This window comes from Marmota monax, unplaced genomic scaffold (assembly GCF_021218885.2).
Source record: "Marmota monax isolate L192 unplaced genomic scaffold, Marmota_monax_Labrador192_F-V1.1 WCK01_AAM20220418_F8-fsc00027, whole genome shotgun sequence".
NCBI classification, from domain to species: Eukaryota; Metazoa; Chordata; class Mammalia; order Rodentia; family Sciuridae; genus Marmota; species Marmota monax.
Window position 1 is genome coordinate 4,769,748 of NW_026694617.1, and position 19,864 is coordinate 4,789,611.

The 19,864-nt window shown below is 33.3% G+C and overlaps 1 pseudogene; it reads left to right on the forward strand.

The window, feature by feature from the left end:
- The first annotated feature begins 15,584 nt into the window (after window positions 1-15,584).
- On the forward strand, window positions 15,585-17,534 carry LOC124077837 (stress-70 protein, mitochondrial-like; annotated as a pseudogene).
- Window positions 17,535-19,864: the final 2,330 nt, after the last annotated feature.

Sequence of the window (19,864 nt, forward strand, 5' to 3'; positions counted from 1 at the left end):
CAGTAACACTGTGATCTTTCCGACATGCAACCGGGATAAGAAGTAACTTGAAAAACAAACCAATTGCACTTTGTCCTTTGACTAAGATCCAGACACTACAGTCAAATAAAGAAAATAATTATGTCGACTTTTGTACATACTATCTCTAAGCATTATTACTTGAAAGTAAATACAGTCATCATACAGAAGGTACTATGCTCCTTGGCAGTAATTTATTTCATTGAAATGCCTTATTTATTGTATTTTAAAGGGACGGAGAAAGTGAGCAACAAGAAAGCCATTTATTTAGCTTTGTTAATCTCTCTTTCATTGCCATCTGATTCCGATTGCAAGTTGTTGCTACACAAAATGATTGTGGGAAAAATTTTTGTTATTTTTTTTGTTCTTTTTCCTTCACACTGTGAATTTTGTGGGATGGTATGAATTTCTTTTCATACGTTCCTACAGGAAAGGTCAAACAGACAGAATGTAGATTAAATAAGCTTAGACTATAGCTACATTCTTTTGTAATTACATTAAAACATTCTGACAGTGGAAAATTAGTGACCAATATTAAAATGTCCTTAAAGCTACAGTACGTATAAGACATGTAAATAAGCTTAGATCCCTTTGAAGAAAGATTAAATATACATGTGATACTCTGCGGCTTAGATTAATAGCTAGGGAGAAGTGTATTATTATGGTAATATAAACTTATAATATATTTAGTATATAGCTGTAGCTTTCTTCATAAACAAAACACATTCCTATTACTACTTTGTATTGATATGACTTATTAATCTTTCCAATGCATCTATTCATTTTTTCACACATCTTCAAATTTACACACACATGCAAGAGACATACAAACTTAGGAGAAATGGAGTAGTAGCAATTAGGAAGAACAAGAATTTGAAGGAATAGACAGAGCAAAGAAAGAAAAGATGAAAGAGAAGGAAGAAAGCATTTTATTAGATTTAAATACTGACAAATAAACCTGTCTGCCTGTCTAAACTAAAATCTAAGTACTAAAATAATTTCCATATTAGGACTACACCTAGTAAGTACAACACAAATAAGACAGTCTTGTCCAAGATGGTAGTGGCTTTGATATTTTGACAGTGGGTTTAGAAATACCTGATGCCTCCACTTCCACACTTGTAGTGGCTCTAGGAAAAAAAATAACACTGGTGCTTATTTTATTCTAGACACTGTTTTGGTTGTTTTACAGGTATTATTATCTCACTTAATCTTCTAAATAACTTTACATGTTAAGCAGTATAAATATTTCATTGCTAAAGTTCTTATAGCTATGGTACATGGGAGTTTGGCAATAGATTGACCCTAGCTACAAACAGAACCACAATAGTAAACTGATATCTTCATGTCTATTATAGCTTATAACTGATATAGGCGAATTCTGTCAAATGTTCTTTTTTTTCTTTTTTAATATGTCTCCTCTGTGTGTTGAGGATGGAAAAAGAAAAAAGAAGGGGGAAAAAGCCAAAATATAACTTTCTGTAAGCAGTGTGATGAATTCTTATGATCTGAATTCAAATTTCAGGGATTCCAAACTCCATTTGTAAAACGAATACTAAAGTTTTACCAGAAAGTTAGTGATTCAAAATGTTCTTTCCTATCTTTCATAGCTTTTTAAAAAGGCCCTAAAACTCTTATGACTTTTTCTAAAGCAGTTTCTAAACAAACAACTAACTGTGTTAGTGTCCTCAATTGGTCCTTCCGCTTTGGGCTTATCAGTCACATGGGAGAGAATGTGAGGTATCACAGAGCTGCTCACCTCACTGTGACTGGGGAGCAAAAAAGAGAAAGGAGGCAAGGGTCTCAGCATCCTCAGTGCCCTAATTTCCTTCTATGAGGCCCCACCATCAACCCCTAAGAGCCCCATCATCTGGGGTCCAAGTCTTTAATACATGAACTTTTGGGGGTCACTTATGATCAAACAATAACACTAATACAACATATATTACACAACAACTTATAGAAATGTCAAATATAAAGTTATTAAATCCCAAATAGCATAAGCATCTAATCCTTGCTAAATGATTTTTTGGCAAAAAAGTTGACAGTGTCTTTACCAATCATGGCTACATCATAAAAAGTAGATTTATATTTTGTATTTATCACCAGTGATCAACAATGTTTCATGTTGCAGTGTCATGGGACAGCCTGTATTTCAAGTGTCAAAGACAATACCTAGGGAAGAATAGGTAATTTTGAAATATTCCTTGGACAAATAAATTAGAACTATAATGAAAAAACGAATGATAACATAGACATTTTTAAAAAATAGCAATTTAAGATTTTAAAACTCAGGGAAAGTTCCACCTCTGAATCTGAATCCTGGCATGAAACTAATTTAAGGCACACTAAAATGGACAATTTGAAAATAGCTTAATAAAGAGATTCTTGACAATGTGGACAGGGGTTAGGAAAAACAAAAGAGGGCACAGTAACTATATTGGGCTAGCAACCTTTGGATCAGATATCAAGGGCAGAATTGTGGAGCTCTGCTAATGGACCACACCAGGGTGAAAAGCCATCAAGTTTGCAGGTTCCCCCAAAGACAGTGGCTGCTTTTGAATTTTTCTTTCCCTATGTTTCAAAAGATGACAGTGCTTAAGGTAGATAGCAAGTCCCCAACACTACTTGGATGAATGCTCTCATGGAGAATATTTTACAGTTTCATGGTTCAACTTCCTGAAACCAAGTAAAGCACAACAAATTTGAGAAATTTGTTGACTCCTGACAACAGACTAATTTCCTAACTATAAGTCTCAATCATTCATTTCAAAACCACTAAAATATTTTGAGTGTTATTTTATAAAAAAAAAAAAAAACTAATGTTTACAGATACATTCATACCTCCCCCCAATATTGTATATATTGGAGCTGTAGCAAATAAGTACAGTGTTATTTCTAATTTCAGAACTCTGAAATTCAAAACAAAATAACTCCCAATTATCATGGACCCACTATGTACCAGGCCTAGGTCCATGTACTCTAGAAATAAGCACCCATATGAATAAGAGCCTGGTCTGACTTGGGAAGAATTCAGGGACAGGCAGTACAAAAAGGAGGGAATCTTTAAAATAATGAAGTCAGTATATTTAGATGGCAAAAATGGGATCAACGCAAAGTAATAAAAAGATACTTCTTCCAAGAAAATAGTTTAAATTTTGTGTGGGAAATATTAATATTTTTCTAAATTACATGATTTTCCTACAGAAAGTAGAATTGAATAAATAAAATATAATTAAATATTAAACATGAGCTTATAGAAAAGTTCTACTATGCCAGGCGTGGTGGCATATACCTGTCATCCCAGTTACTCAGGAGGCTGAGGCAGAGGATCACAAGTTTGAAATCAATATGAGCAACTTAGCAAGATCCTCAACAACTCTGCGAGATCCTGTCTTAAAACAAATATTACAAAGGGCTAAGGATTTATATATTGCTCAGTAGTAAACACCCGTGGGTTCAATCTCTAGTATGAAAGAAAGAGAGAAGAAAGAAAGAAAGAAAGAAAGAAAGAAAGAAAGAAAGAAAGAAAGAAAGAAAGAAAGAAGAAAGGCAGGCTATATTGTGCATTTGTGCTATAGGAAAAAATAGTACTATCAACATTGTTTCTAAAATCATATAAATATAAAATTATATATATATATATATATATATATATATATATATATGTATCTCAGATCATTTGAATAATTTTCAACTCAACACAGTCTTATATAACCCAGAAAAGACCATTTATTAAAATATATTCTGAAAACTAAACTGTTGACAACAATTTCCAAACTAAAATGCCTGCAATAAATACACTTTTTTTTTCATGGCTCACTCATGTACATTTAGAATGCAGTCATTAAGTTTCTCTAACTGGTTGTCATTTTGTTTAAGAAATCAGAAAGGCTGCTTTAGGCTAACTGGAGGTTATATGTTCACAATAAATGTAGACATGAAAATCAATAGAAACATTTAAACCTGTGATGCTGGAGTGCCTCTCAAAAAGATCAAATGCTAAAAATTGAATCTCACATACACTGTTGCACATTATCACTACAAGTGAAGGCTTGTTGACACGATTCTGTTTCTATTTCAAGGCAACTGCAACACAGTTTGAAAAACATGACACTATTATAGGATCTTCAGGTTTATTATGGGGTCTCATAGACCTCAGGAGGAATACCAGCAGTCCAAGGGTGGGCTTCTTTACTCCCTGAGAGTACCAGGGTTAGTCCTTGAACCCTACTCATGCCCATGCTGAGAGGACCAGCATTAACAAACATGGAGTGACAGAAAGATTAACTTTTTATGTGAAGGAGATAGTGAGAGGAGAATGGAGTAGGAATATACAAATATGATCAATGAAAAAAAAAAGTACAATGAACTTAGATGAATACATGTTTTGCAAAGAAACCTTCCTCTTTCTCCATCCTGTCCAAGGTCTCTTGTCTGGTGATAACACATCATGTCTTTAAAGTACTATTGATATCTGTTTCTCGGACATTCACGGTGTTCTTGTACTTCCATTTCCTTTGATGAGTCTTGCTCTTGGCTTTCAAAACACATTTCATGTTGATTTTCAGTTTTCCTGGATCTTATGGAATATTCCAAATGATATCATCAGCTATGTCAGCTCTCTAGAGATACTGAGCTTTTGTCCCAAAGCAATCTGAAGCTTTGGGAAATCTGTCTGTGGGAAATTGTGAGTTTGTGAACTGTCTTGTACTCCCAGGAGTAATAGCGGACCTCCATGCTCTTTAAAGCAGCATTAGCACGCATATGCACACACATGCACGTGTAGATTTCAGTCCACAGCTTTTCACTGTGCCAGACAGTCATTCTCAGTGAAAGGTGATTCTGGCAAGAATAGCAGAAAATAAAACTTAGCATTTAAGGATGCATCTGATATGACAGTTTTGAGGGGAGTGTGTGTGTGTGTGTGTGTATGTGTGTGTGTGTGTTTAAGAAATTCTGGAAACTAAGAAGGCAGAAAAATGCTAAAAAGCAACGAAGAGTCATTACATATTACTGAACAGAAAAAAAATGAGTAAAATATATTATTTTTTTCAGAATGTATTTATAGGTTTAATTTACTCTAAATTTCTATTCCAGAATTAATTCAGAAATGCACCATGGTGCAATAGAACACTAGGAAAAACAGGAGCAATAACAGGCTCTGACTCTAAAATATTAAAGTTTATTATATTTAAATAAAACTATGATGATGCCATTAAAATACAATGAGACAGTAAAATAAGCTCGCTGCTTATTTTCTTGAATTTTAAATAAGTTAAAAAGCAGAGAGAAGAAAATAAGGATAGGATAATACAGAACCAGATGTTGAGTTATGTAAGAGCTTACTAGATACTCAAATAGAATTAGAATAATACAAGATTATCAAATAATAGGGAGGAAATCAGATATGATACTAAAAGATGATAGCTCCACATTTTTAATGGGCTATAACCTTTCTACACAATATAAATTATTTCCTACCTTTAAGAAGAAGATTTGGCAGTTAGAGTCATATTTTTCAGAAGATACTATTAAAGTTCTGATACATTGACAAATCATTGTTTTTTTTTCTTACAATGCCACAGTGTCTTTCAAATTTAATACCCAATAAATTAAAATGTTTAGCAGTCTTGGACTACATTTTCTCCCTATTTGAGTATATCAGATTCCAGGAGTTTTGTTTTGATTTCTAAAGTCGATATACCTTTGGAAGATAAGCTAATAACCTGAAAACATACAACCTGATATTTTCTTTGTCAATTAAAATTGGTGCAATTAATGTTGTAAAAGCTGAAATCAATTTTGCTGTTATGCAAAATAACCAAAAATTTAAATGTTATGCAAAATAAAAACCTGAGTATAAGGCTAACATAAGTCATTTATTTACAGAATTTATTTGCATGTGTTATTTAAGACCTAGCAATAAAGAAAACCAACATTTCATAAAAGTATGTGGATTTCAACATTTTAAAATTTTAAACAGTCCAATGTTTATCACTTACTATACAGAGATAACAACAAAGTATTTCACACTGTTCACTTCAATGGCTAAAATCACCAACACAAATTGACCACAGGAAATTTATTACTGAAAAGTGACTTCATTTTTAATATGAAAGTAGAATTTGCTATGCCAAATTTATTTGTAAAACCTCCTTCTATTTGCCCATGTTACGTTTTACTTCCTTGACATAATCAAAGAGACTATTTTTTAAAATTTCTTCTTTATAGATTCACATGACAGGAGAGTGTATTTTGACTTATTATACATACGTGGAATATAACATATTCTAAATAGACTATTAAGGACTTTATTCCAGCAACCTAGAAGGAGATCCAGGAATATTTTACCAAATTGAATTTAAATGAGAATTCTTTTTTACCTTGGTGAACCTGTCTTGGTAGTTTTTTGTTGTTGTTGTTTGGTTTTTTGTTGTTGTTGCTGTTTAGAATAGGGATTTTAAATAAGTTTAGGCAAATGGATAAGATTTCAGAGATAATAATTAATTTGCAATCATCGTTTAATTAATTATCTTTTAACATTTTCCCAATATTTAAAGATTCAGAATATGAATACCACTTGCCACTAAAGAATGATTTGAAGCTAAATAGTTTTACATTTAAAAAAAAACATGATTCTAATTTTAAAAATAAACGTTAAATTTTTCTATAATTCTACTTGGTCTGTATTTTTTCTATTCATTATGTTAATAATGAAAGCATACCTTAAAATTCTATTCATGAGATATACAGAAACAGTTCATACCAAAGTTGTAGTAACCTTAAATAGTAGTTACAAATTACAGTATCTATACCTTTTCCATTTTTCACAAGAAAATGGCTATATTTTCCAGACAGAAAACTAACTCATACAGTTTCTTCAATGGTTGTCCAAAGTTTATTACATTATGAAATGGCATTTATATAATGATTAAACTCCTAATATTTCATTGATACCTATGTGACTTTTCTGCAAAATTTTAGGGCTAAAATAATAAAGAACATGGAGTATCTTGTTTGCACCAAAGTACAAAATTTCACAGTTGGGAAAACTTAAGGAATCTCCTAGTTAAATCCTCTATCTGCAAGCTTATGAAGGTGGAGGCTAGATGGAATTTATACTAGAAAACTATTTTTCTGAATTCAAGACACATGCGCTTTCCAGCACATGTCCTCCCTCACTAAGGATGAGGTTGCACAGGATATTAAGAAATTCAAAGCAGTTTTAAAGGAAGCTGATCTCACCCAATTGGTCTTTCAAAGACAAAGTTTGGTTCATTTTGATTCTGGAACATGGCAAATAAAGAAAAAAAAAGGAAAAAAAATCATTCTGTTATCACTGTATCTTCATGTCACATTTTCCTTTTTGTTCCATTTTTTACACATACACATGTAAAATAAATAAATAAGCATTAGCCATTGGGAAAAAAACCTCTAAAACATGACATCCTCAAAGATGAATTCCTAGAAATTGGAAATTAATAGCAAGCTATTCATTTATTCATCCCTAAGGGTGCCTCTTTATGTCGGACTGAGGAAAATAGGCTCAGTTTTCCTTTATATAATATAAATAACATTGGAGTAAGATTGCATCTGTCAGAGATGAAAATACCATATTTATGTCTTCTTATAATCCATTCATTGCTTTATGGACCCAAAGTCCTCCAGGGAGTATCACAAATCCACATAATGTTCCTGAGTGTTACGTTTTGCATTTGGATCTATGATTTAGCTGACAGATGTGAATAAACACTTGGAGTCAGGGAGTTCTCTGAACATGTGTGGAGACCAAAGAGTACATATTCCTCTAAGGTGAAACTAGCTTTTGCTTAAAATTCTCCTCTATGGACTCTTATTTGGTCATGTTAAAATAGGTGTCTGCCAGTGAATCTATTTATGTTTCCAAAGTATTCTGCTTTGTTTCCATCAAAATTTTAATAAATTCATTAAAATGAAAATGATATAACTTTATAAAGAAATAAGACTCTAGAATGCTATACTGTTAAGGTATAATAACAACAACACTGAAAATTCTAATTGTTTCTGTTTGCTTTGGAGAGAGCAACTTTAGGATTTATACAATAACACTGTCTCAGATGTCATCTTTTAATATATTAAAGTGTTAGAATATCTCCTTGAACAATTCTAAAAAAAATGATAATAAAAGGACACTACGCAAGCCATATATCTATATCTATATCTATCTATATCTCTATCTTTCTCTATGTGTGTGTGCAGGTATGTATGTGTGTGTGTATATATATATAATATTTAAAATAAAATATATATTTATATATTTATATATAAAATATCTTACTGAAACTTGATATTTCCTCAAGGCCTTTGACTCTCAAAATAAAGCCCCCCTCCCAGACTTAATGCCTAACAAGGTACAGAGGAAGGACACTGTTGTTATTTCCCCTACTTTTCCCCCTCTTTTATTTGAGGTAAATGACAGAACTAGCTCACTTACCATATATTTTTATACCCTATATTCTATTAAGTTCCTCATTACATTCACTCAATATTTTTAAAACTGTTTTAATATTTCCAAGCCAAAATAATTTATTCTGTGATGAATATTCTACTTCCACGTAGGAAATATCTTTACAATCTCAGCCTCACACATTCTTGACTCTCTCAACAATAACAACCTGCACCTTCACTTAAATTCTAACATCTCCCCAACAGGAAACATGTCATCAGTGGAAACTTCTCTATCATGAATAAATCTCCAATTCTTCCAATATTTTTAAAGAGTAATAAGTGCATTATATTTTTCAGGAGTAGTTTCCTTTGGGATTTTAAGCAAGGAAGAATGACAGGCAGTTTTCAAAGGTGAACTTGAGTATCTTCTGAAATATTTTTGTAACTTCCCAATACCTTTTTAGTTATTGTTGTTCTTATTATACATGATAGAAGAATGTATTTTGACATATTATACTTATGTGGAATATAACTTCTCATTCTTCTGTAAATACTTGAAAAAACAAGATATTTAAACTTTAAAGCTGATATCTGAAAATATCAGTACCTCCAAAAATATTGAAGAAGAGTACTGTGTTTTACTTCATTTATCTTTTGTTTCTCTCTATGAATTATGTAATAGTAAGTAGTAGAACTCATGACAGTATAATTCTAAATAACAGTATACCTCTTTTTAAACCAAAAGCTTTCTTATAAAAACACATTAAAATGATCAAATTTAGTAAATTTAACACTGATAAATCATAATTGTCCAAAACAGGACCTATTTTCATATTTCTCTGATTGTCATAGAGCATTTTTTTAATCCATGGTCTCATCCAGGATCATGCACTCATTGATATTTTTTCAAATACTTTTATGCTATTTATTAAATTATGTTGTGTCCAAAACGCATACCCTGAAGTTGTAAGCCCCCATACCTCTGAATGTGACTGTATTTGGAGACAGGGCCTTTGAGAAGGTAATTACTATACAGTAAGTCCTACAAGTAGACCTGAATTCAATATGACTGGTGTCTTTATAAGACTGGAACATGGCTTCAAGTACAGGAAAGACCATGTGAGGACACAAAGAGAAAGTAATCATTTACAAACCAAGGAGAGACACAAGAAACTGACATGGGTGAATCATTGATCTTGGAATTCCAGCTTCCAGGACTGTGAGAAAATAAAATCTTATTGCCTATGCCATCCATCTCTGGTACTGGCAGCTTTAGCAAACAAATACCTCTCCTACATTTGGAACAATATCTACATCTTTTTTCCCCAAAAGGGAATTTGGAATCCAATTTCCCAGTATTCTCTGTGGCTGAAATGCTAGCAAATAATGAACCTTCACAAACTGTGAGATCTGCCATGAGATTCAGCTCAGAAGAGAGCCACGGAGTCCACCATGCTGCAAGAATGGTGACAGAGTCATTTGGTTTTACCAGGTGGTGGTGACTGTAAGGCAGTCATGAGTAGCAAGGTTTATGTAACAGTGGAGTTTGTAGCAAAGTCATATAGTTTTGGAATCCAATGCTCAGTGATATGTATGAGAAAACTCTTTATGTTAAGTCAGTTCAGAAGGTTGGATCACATTCCTGGAAGCTTCTTTTGAGCCTAGTTCTTGAATATTGTTCTTATCGCAAGAAATTTGTGAGCTCCTGATATCTACTTAATAAATCCTCTTTCTGGTGAATCAGTCAGTGTCTGCCCCCTTTGCTTTAAATGAAGAACTCTGCTAAGTCAGCCTGGCTCCAAAATTTTCTTTGGCAGTTCTCTGTGGCCTGGGAGCAGAAAAAGAGAAAGAAGATGATTAGGGTGATTTACATAAATTCAATATGTTAATGATTCATTATCATCTGGTTATAAAGAAAAGCTAAGGAAATTCACCTGACAATATCCTAGCAACAATTTTACTTTTTATTTTTTTTTTTTATTTTAGCTATTAAGATAACTAAGAGAATAGCAAATCAACTTTAGGAGGGAAATATGTTCTCCTTTAATTTAATCACCATAGCATAGTATTTCATTGATTCTGTTTTCCCATTTCACCTTTAGCCTTGTGTATTTTATATACTAATGATGGTAGTATATAAAATTATTTTCTACCTATGTACCATCCAAAGTCCCAGGAGAAAACAGATAGCATATTCAAATTAGGTAATTTAGAAATTACAGTTAGATAGGGGGAATAAGTTCAAGAGTTCTATTATACAGCATGGTGACTATGGCTAAATATGATACATGTTACTCTTGAAATAGGCTGAAAGTCGATGAGTGCTCTCATCACAAATTGATAACAATGTGAGGTGATGCATTTGTTAATTATCTAAATTTAACCACTTTATAATGTGTATATACTTCAAAACACCATATTGTACCTGATAAACACACATGATTTTATTTTTCAGATTTTTAAATGATAATTTAAAAAGAAAAAGAGAACATCTTAATAAAGAAATAACTCCTAAAGATGTGAGCTGGAAATAAAGAGACCAAAGAGGTAGTACAAGATTTTAAGACAAAGAACAGGTACTATTTCCAGTCCAAGAACTAACAGGGTGAGAGTGAGAACAGTTATTCAACTCAGAGACAGTAAAGTTCTAGTGCTCTGTGCAGATGTCAGTGACAGAAATCTTGGCTTTGGATAGAGAATCCCAGACCAAGTTCAATGACACTGCAATGAGGGAATATGGAGAGTAAATGCTCATGTTTTAATTTTCTCCTTCATTCTGATCTCTTTCTCATTGCCATGACCAACTGAAAAAATAAAATGCTGATAAAAGACCAAGCAGGTCAACTTCTTGTGACACAGACCAGGATGGTTCTGGAAGGTAAGAGAACTATATCCAGGGATGGGGTGTAGCTCAGTGGTAGAACATGTGAAAGGCCCCCAGTTTGATCCTCAGACTGCAAAGAAATAAAAGACTAAAAACACCCAATATACCCAAAAGCACCTGTTTGTATAATATTTACAAAAATAGCATATTATTATTTGCTTACTTACTCTTCTATTGTGGAAGCTTTATATTTGTCCTGTTAAAAATAAACAAGTAGCAGTTTTATAAACATTTTAGATATAATAGTTCTTTATCTCAAAAGAATTCATAAGAAATGGCACCAAAAAGTGTATGATTGGTTCTCGAAAATAAAGCTTAACACAAGAAACATCTGTTATTCTAGTTTGTGTTTCTACTTTGTTTTTAAAGTGTTTGAGGTGTAATTTACTGAAAATTAAGTTAAGTTTGTATACAGAAAAATGTTTCCAGAATTCTTATATTTGTTATATAGAAATCACACACAAAATCAGAAAAGTAGAAAGATATTTTTTTTTGTTTTTGTTTTTTTTAGGAGATGAAGAAACTGAGCCTCAATAAAGTTATTGGTTGGCCCACAAGTCAGGTGGCCACTTAAAAAGGTTAACTATCTGCTGAAGTACTAATGCTGGGGGTACAGGCTAGTTGCTGCAACAGAGACAAAACCTCACTTATTCCTTATTTCATACAGATCATGATCTCAACTAGGGGGATGGATCATTATAGGCAAGATGCTTCCTTTCCTTCATTGTAGTGCTGTCCTCTGTCTCTGTGCTCTGTAAGATTTCTACTCCTTCTTTGGTGTTCTCAGATACTCTCCTTTAGTTATTTTGGATAAAATGTTGTTTATTGTTGTCTGTGTGTTTTGGGGAGTTAGGGGAGATAGCTAGAGGTTTCTGTTTATGAAACTTCAATTGCATAATTCACTTCTGTTTACATTATTCTAGTGAGAAGAGAGTCCTGATGTCACACTTAACTATTTGGAAAGCAGGGAAATGTTTGACTAGGCAGTATTGTATGCAGGTACTGCTCAAGAGGTTTTAGTGCAAAAAAGGAGAAGGAGAATGGCTAGTAGAGAAAAATGAGAAACTTCCATAAGTCCCTTGTGTTTTCTTCACTAAAAAAACAAACAAACAAACAAACAACAACAACAACAAAAAAACCTTAATTAACAGCCTGGCTTTTTAAGAAATATAAATGAAGGGTTGAAAAAAATAGGCAGCTTCTGGGGGGCAGGGTGTGAGAAGTTATTTTCTTCAAAATTTTTCCTTAGGCCAAAATAGCTGAGAACCAAGATACTGAATTATAGATCTGGAAGGAATTTCAGACATCATCTTGCCTTTAATTTGGAACACATCTAAAGCACCCTGGGAAAATGTTAGCTCAATTTAGCTTTCTTATATCTCTGAAGGAGATATCTAGCTTCTTTTTAGCAATATTTTCTACCATTTAATTTTGAGAACTTGTGCCTAACCCCACACTCACATTTCTCCATAATATAATGTAATTCTGCTAGAGAGGGCCAGTGTACAGCCAGACTGTCTGGGTCAAAGCCAAAGAATTCCATCTCTCCTTTTTTTGCTAATTTCACTGTCCTGAAGAAATATCCAACCTTTAAAACCTCTGTTTCCTAATTCATAAAAGGGGATTCATACTGGAATTCATTTAATAAGTCTGTTATGTGCATTCTACAGTCTAAACTTGTACAGAGAATTTGTGAAATGGTTGGGACTTGATCAATTCTCAATGTGTAACAGCTATTATTATGTATGTAATTTTTTTTGGTCAAGAGATAATCTCTAAATAAATAATACTATAAACTTTAAATAAGCAGCCAAATTATATTAATTATAACTGAAGTTAGTCAGATAATATGAAATACATTATTTCATTTTATTAAAAATGCATTATATTAATACAAATTAATTGCATAAATAAGACAAAATGGCAAACTTGAGAGTGGAAGCCCAACCAATCTTTTCAAGTACCACCTTAATGGGAGGTTTTGGATTAGATATAAAATCATACTAATTACAAAATAATTCTTTTCTGTTTGTTAAAGCACTTTAACAGTCTCTAAAATTACATCTCACTTCCAAATTACAGTGTTCTTTTTCTTACGAACTCTTACAAAATGAAAGTAATAAATGAAATATCTTTTCTGATTATAAAGTTTGCATATAGTCATGTAGAAAAATCAAGAGATATAAAAAAATAAAAATAATCTGAAATTCTACCGTTTTCTCATAACTAATATTTAACATTCCAGATTTTTTTTTGTAAATAAATACAAACAAAAGAAAAACATACCTGTCTGTTAATAGCAAATAATTCTTCCTATACATAATAATTTTAAATCTGGACAAGATTATGAAAAATAACTACTTGGAGTCACTGAAAACTATGAAAGTCATGCAAAATACTGAAAAAAAGCTAACTTTTAAAGAGCTGTATTAAAAGGAGTGAGTTGTTTACTTTACTTGTACACTTCACAAACCACTCCATCTTCTCAAACCAAGAGATGAAGAACCCGTTTCAGCAGCTCGAAGTCACAGATGTTAAGAGTACAAGGAAATGGTAGACCAGCTGGATATTTAGGAAGAAAATCTTGCACGCAAAACAGCCACAGAAGGTCTGAGATCTGAAAATCTAAATAAGAAGCCTCTAAAAATGTAAATACGAAGTGTTTTCTTATAGACACTCAGAGCCCTGGCTGTCTATAAGCTACATGTGATTCTAGCAGACTACATGGAGTCTGATGAAAAGCAGGTAGAAAAAAAGAGATGTCTACCTTTGAAAGGAAGTCAGCTTCAAGTGTGGTTTCAGAGGACACTTTGACCAAGTGAAATTTTCCAAATGTACTCAGGGCTGGAAAGGAGACTAGGAAATTTACATGTGCCATATGGCCTAGTCCTTATCCATAAAACATGGAAACATATCCACACAAGGCTTTGAAAAGCAATTTTTCTTTCTTTTTTCTTTTTTTCTTTTTTTGATGGAACAATATACAGAAGAGCCCTAAACAGAAATCAATTCAAATGCCAACAAGTAAAACAAATTGTGTCTGTTTTTAAAAATAACATCATTAAGAAATATAAAGGTACAAGATGAATATATGGAACATGGATGAAGTTTTAAAATGTTATGCTGAGTGAAAAAAAAAAGAAAGCCAAAGACTACATACTGTTTGATTCCAGTTATAGAAACCCTAAGGGGAAAAAAAATCAGAACTACAGAGACAGAATGCGGGTCAGTGAAGCCTGGAACTGGGATAGGGAAGAGATGAACTTGAAAGTGACACAAGGAGCAATATTTATATTTTGATTTGGTGGAAGGTTCAGTGCTCTACACATTTTGCCAAAACTCATTAAACTGTTTAAAACAAGTGCATTTTATTGTGAGAAAATAAATTCCTAACAAATCTGCTAAAATAATAACACTCACCCACCCCACATTTTATGTCTCATCCCCCTAATGGCTAATGATATATTAACCACAATTTCTTGGATGAAAACAGCCCTCTGAAAACCACAGTGACCCTTTAGCTTCTCTCTAAACCCTAAGAATCCAAGGATTTTAACTAATGTCTCCTCTGAAGAAAGAGAATGGGCTAAGAATAGGTAAAAAGAACAGTAGCAGACTTCACACAATGTTAAAAACATCCATAAGATTCTAGGGGTTTGGGGGAAAGTGGGGCATATAAACCATCTATAAATACATACATGCTAATTTTGTCCTTCATTTTTCAAGTTTAACAAAGTATTCATAGTTATTTGTACTTGTAAATGCATATGTGTGTACATACATACAAATTTATATGCATATTTGTGTGTATATGTAAAGAACATACCTTCCAATTTTTTTTTAATGATTCATAGGACTTTATTGCACTTAACTATGTTGTTTACCATCTTGTATTGATGAATAACTTAGGATGTTTCTGAATTTTTCCTATTATAAATAATATTACAGTCAGCCTTCTTCTAGATATGACTTTCCAAAGTAATCCAACTCTTCTTATGATGAATTTGTATAAAACTAGGTTAAAGAAACTGTATATTTACATTTTTGATGTGTATTTCCTTATGTTTCCACAAAAAGTGCACTATCAAACTCACTTCTTCACATCCTTGATCCTTCATAAGTGATTGCCATTCTAGGTCCCTGTCCCAGCACTCTACATTGGAGGGTCCCAGAAGTGCCAGCAGTGCTCTGCTGTGCTTCTCCAGGGGCCAAGGGCACCTTTTCTGCCTCTTGCTCCCTGGGTCTAGAGGCTATGATAAGTGCCAACTGAGGTTCCACAATCCATCTTGTGGGCACTGCTGCCTCTGGTGTTCTCCTCACAACTGCCGGCCACCAGGATAGCTGGACTGGTCTTAGCCATGAGGCTTTTTGGTTTGTTTCAAGGAGGAATTTTTCAAAAGAAGCAATCAAGGGTGCAGTTTTTGGTATTGATTTGGGTACTGCCATCTTCTGTGGGTTGGTTGTAGAGGGCAAACAACCAAAAGTGCTGGGAAATGCTGAAGTATCCAGAGCCTTCCCTTCTGTTGTTTCCTTTACAGCAGATGATGAATAACTCTTTGACATGCCAGAAAAGAAACAGGCTATCACCCACACAAACAATATGTTCTATGCCACCAAGTTTCTCACTGGCCAGAGCTATGATGACCCTGAAGTACAGAAAGACATTAGAAATGTTCCCTTCAAAATTGTCTTTACCTCCAACGGTGACACCTGGGTTGAGACTCATGGAAAACTCTATTCTCCAAGTCAGATCGGAGCATTTGTGTTGATAAAAATGAAAGAAACTGCAGGTAATTACTTGGGCTACACAGCAAAAATGTTGTGATTAGAGTAGCTGCTTATTTTAATGACTTACAGAGACAGGCCACTAAGGATGCTGGCCAGATAACTAAATTTAATGGGTGATTAATAAAATTATGAAGACAAAATTTTGCTGTGTAAGATTTAGGTGGTGGAACTTTTGATATTTCTATCCTGGAAATTCAGAAAGGGATATTTGAGGTAAAATGCTCCAATGGGGACACTTTCTTAGGTGGTAAAGACTTTTTAGAACACACTGTGAAGGAGCTCAAGAGAGAGACAGGGGTTGATTTGAACAAGACAGCATAGCACTTCAAAGGGTACAAGAAGCTAAATGTGAACTCTCCTCATCTGTGCAGACTGACATAAACTTGCTGTATATAACAATAGATGCTTCTGGATCCAAGCATTTGAATATGAAGCTGATGAAGAGTCAATTTTAGGGGATTATCACTGATTTAATCAAGAGGATCATTACTCCATGTCAAAAGGTATGCAGGATGCAGAAATCAGCCAGAACAACAGAGGAGAACTGTTTCCTGTTGGTGGCAGGATTAGGATGCCCACGGTTTTACAAACTGTGCAAGATCTTTTTGGCCAAGCCCCAAGTAAATTTGGCAATCCTGATGAGTTTGTGGTCATTAGAGCTGTCATTTGGGGAGGTTCATTGGTTGGTGATATCACAGATGTGCTTCTCCTGGATGTCACTTTTCTATCTCTGAGTATTGAAACTCTAGAAAGCACCTTACCAAACTTATGAACAGGAGCACTATCCAAAGAAAAAGAACCCAGTGCTTTCTACTGCTGCTGCTGGGCAGACTGAAGTGGAGATGAAAATATCTCAAGATGAGAGAGAGCTGGACACAACAAACTGCTTAGTTTACTTTGATTCGAATCCCCCCTTGTGGAGTTCCTCAGATTGAAGGTACATTTGACATGGATGCTAACAGAGTCTTCCATGTTTCTACAAAAGATAAGGACATCAGACATGAGCAGCAGATTGTAATCTAGTCTTCTGGTGGATTAAGCAAAGATGATATTGAAAATATGGCTAAAAATGCAGAGAAGTATGCTGAAGAACACTGGCAAAAGAAGGAATGAGTTGAAGCTGTTAGTTTGTCTGAAGGAATCATTTCATGACACAGAATCCAATATGGAAGAATTCAAGGATCAATCACCTGCTGATAAGTGCAACAAGCTTAAAAAAGAGATTTCCAAAATGAGGGGGTTCCTGGGCTTGATTAGACAGAGAAACAGAGAAAACATTAGGCAGGCAGTGTCCTTCCTTCAGCAAGCATCCTTTAAGCTCTCTAAAATGGAATACAAAAAGATGGCATCTGAGTGAGAAGGCTCTGGAAATTCTGGCACAGGGAAACAAAAAGATCAAAAGGAGGAGAAATAGTAATAGTACACTGGCACCCAAAAGACAACATTCTATGTGAAGCTTAGGAGTGAAGAGACTTCCTGAGCAGAAATGGACAAACTTCAGTCTTTACTATGTTTCTGTAGTATTCAATATGTAATTTCTTTTGTATATAAATTTAGTGACCTTTAGCTAATGAACATTTAATGGGTAATAATTCTGCAGAGTATAAAGTTCACAATGTTCAATGTTCTCTCCTTAACTGGTTATTTTTCATCTACATGTGAAAGGTGGGGCAGAGAACGATTTACTAAACATAAGACTTTATGGTGAAGTAGCAATATTTTCAAGGGGTGAAACCATATCAAACACAGTGAAGGAGATGAGGCATGGACCTGGAATGAGACCGTAATGCAGGTGAAGCTCCTTCTAGTTGGTCAAGAGCACTGTTACAATGACCAATGTGTACATGGGCTCCTCTAGCTGAGGACTTGCAATGCAAGACAGCTAGCTGTGCCATGTTTGTAGTTGGTGGAACAGAGGAAGCTGGGTCAATGGAAAACTAAGCTGCATATGTGAGGTACACCTTTTAAAATCAGGTATTAAATCTCGAATGATCCTAAGGCTTTCTTTTCTAGCTATCCTCTGGCCTGTCTGGTACCTATATCCTTGAGGATTCTTTTTTTTTTTTTTTTTAACCTTTTTGTATTTTTTTTAATAAAAAACATATATGAAAAGAATAAAAATATTGCCATTCTTAAATGTTATAAAAATTATTTCTCTTATTTTAATTATTCATATACATATTTAGAGTAGTTATTTTAATTGTTTTCTGGATGTTATTTGGCCATCTGTATTTCCTTTGTAAATTATTCATTATTATTGTTTGTCTATTTATGAATATTTATATTGAATTATTTAAATGTTAATGTATCATGTGTTTATTTTCCAGGTAACTATTTGTCCTTTTACTTTAATTTTTTAATTTTATATTTTAAAAACTAGTGCAAATGAGTTTTACTTATTTTTGGTATAACACAGGTGTATGTATGTGTATTCACCATCAAAATAAGGATACAGAACAGTTTCAGCACCCAAAATATTACTCAAGAAATCTTTCTGTAGTAACATCTTCCTTCACCTCCAAGTCTCTGGGAATCCCTGGTCTGTGCTTATCTCTGTGGGATTATCATATAAACAGAATCATACTGCATCTAACTTTTGGACTTTCTTATTTTACTCTCCCTATTATTAATAGAAAAAAAAAAAAAACAGAGAATCAGCAAGAATATTGAGGTATTCAACAACAGCATCCACCAACAGATGTAGTTCACTTTTATAGATTATGTGATTAGCTGGCTTTAACTCTTGCACAATGTACCTCTGTTTCAAAACAAGGCTTTATGCCACAAATATCTGTTCCATTTTCAATTAAAATAAGGATATACAAACATACAACAAACATTATATTTAATGATGAACAGGTGTACACTTTCCCTCTGAGATCTAAAACAAAACAATGATGTCCACTTTAATCACTGCTATTCAATATATGTTTAAAGTTCTAACTAGTGCAATAAAGTATCCAGGTTAGATGAAGAAATGAATTTCTTCCTATTTGCAAATAACATGGTTATCTATATAGAAAATACAAATAATCTAGAAAAATACGAGTAGAACTAGTAAGTGAATTCATTGCATTTGCAGGCTATAGTATAAACATATTGACCAAACAAACGGAAACCCCTCTATGTCCATATGCCAACAATAATTATTTAGCCGCAAAATTAAACACATAATACCATTCATGATCACTCAAAAATTAAATATGTAGGTATAAATCTAACAATGCACACAAGGTCTTGTATATTGATACATATGCAATTGTGAGAAAAGATTCATAAACATTTAAATATAGATAAATAGCATGTTCTTGGGTTGGAAGACTCATTACAGTGAAGGTGTGTAATTTTCCACAAAGTAACTCACAGATTTAAAATATAAGACAAAATTATTCTAAAGTTTATTTAGAAAGACAAAGGAGCTATCATAACTAAAATGAAAACTGAAAGAGGAAAATAAGACTAAAAAATAAGGTATGTTAGGTTATTTATTTGGTGACAGAATTTCTATCTTTTAATGAATGAGCTCAATGCATTGAACTTTCCTTTTAAAATTGTATTCATAGTGTCCCATAGATTTTGATATGTTGTATCATAATTTTCATTTACCTTTAAGTATTTTTTTTTTAATTTTAATCCTGATTTTTTCTGCCATCTATTGGTTGTCCAATAGCATATTTTTTAGGTTCCAGGTGTTACAGTAACTTCTATTTTTTATTGTTGATTTCCAATTTCTTTCCTTTATGA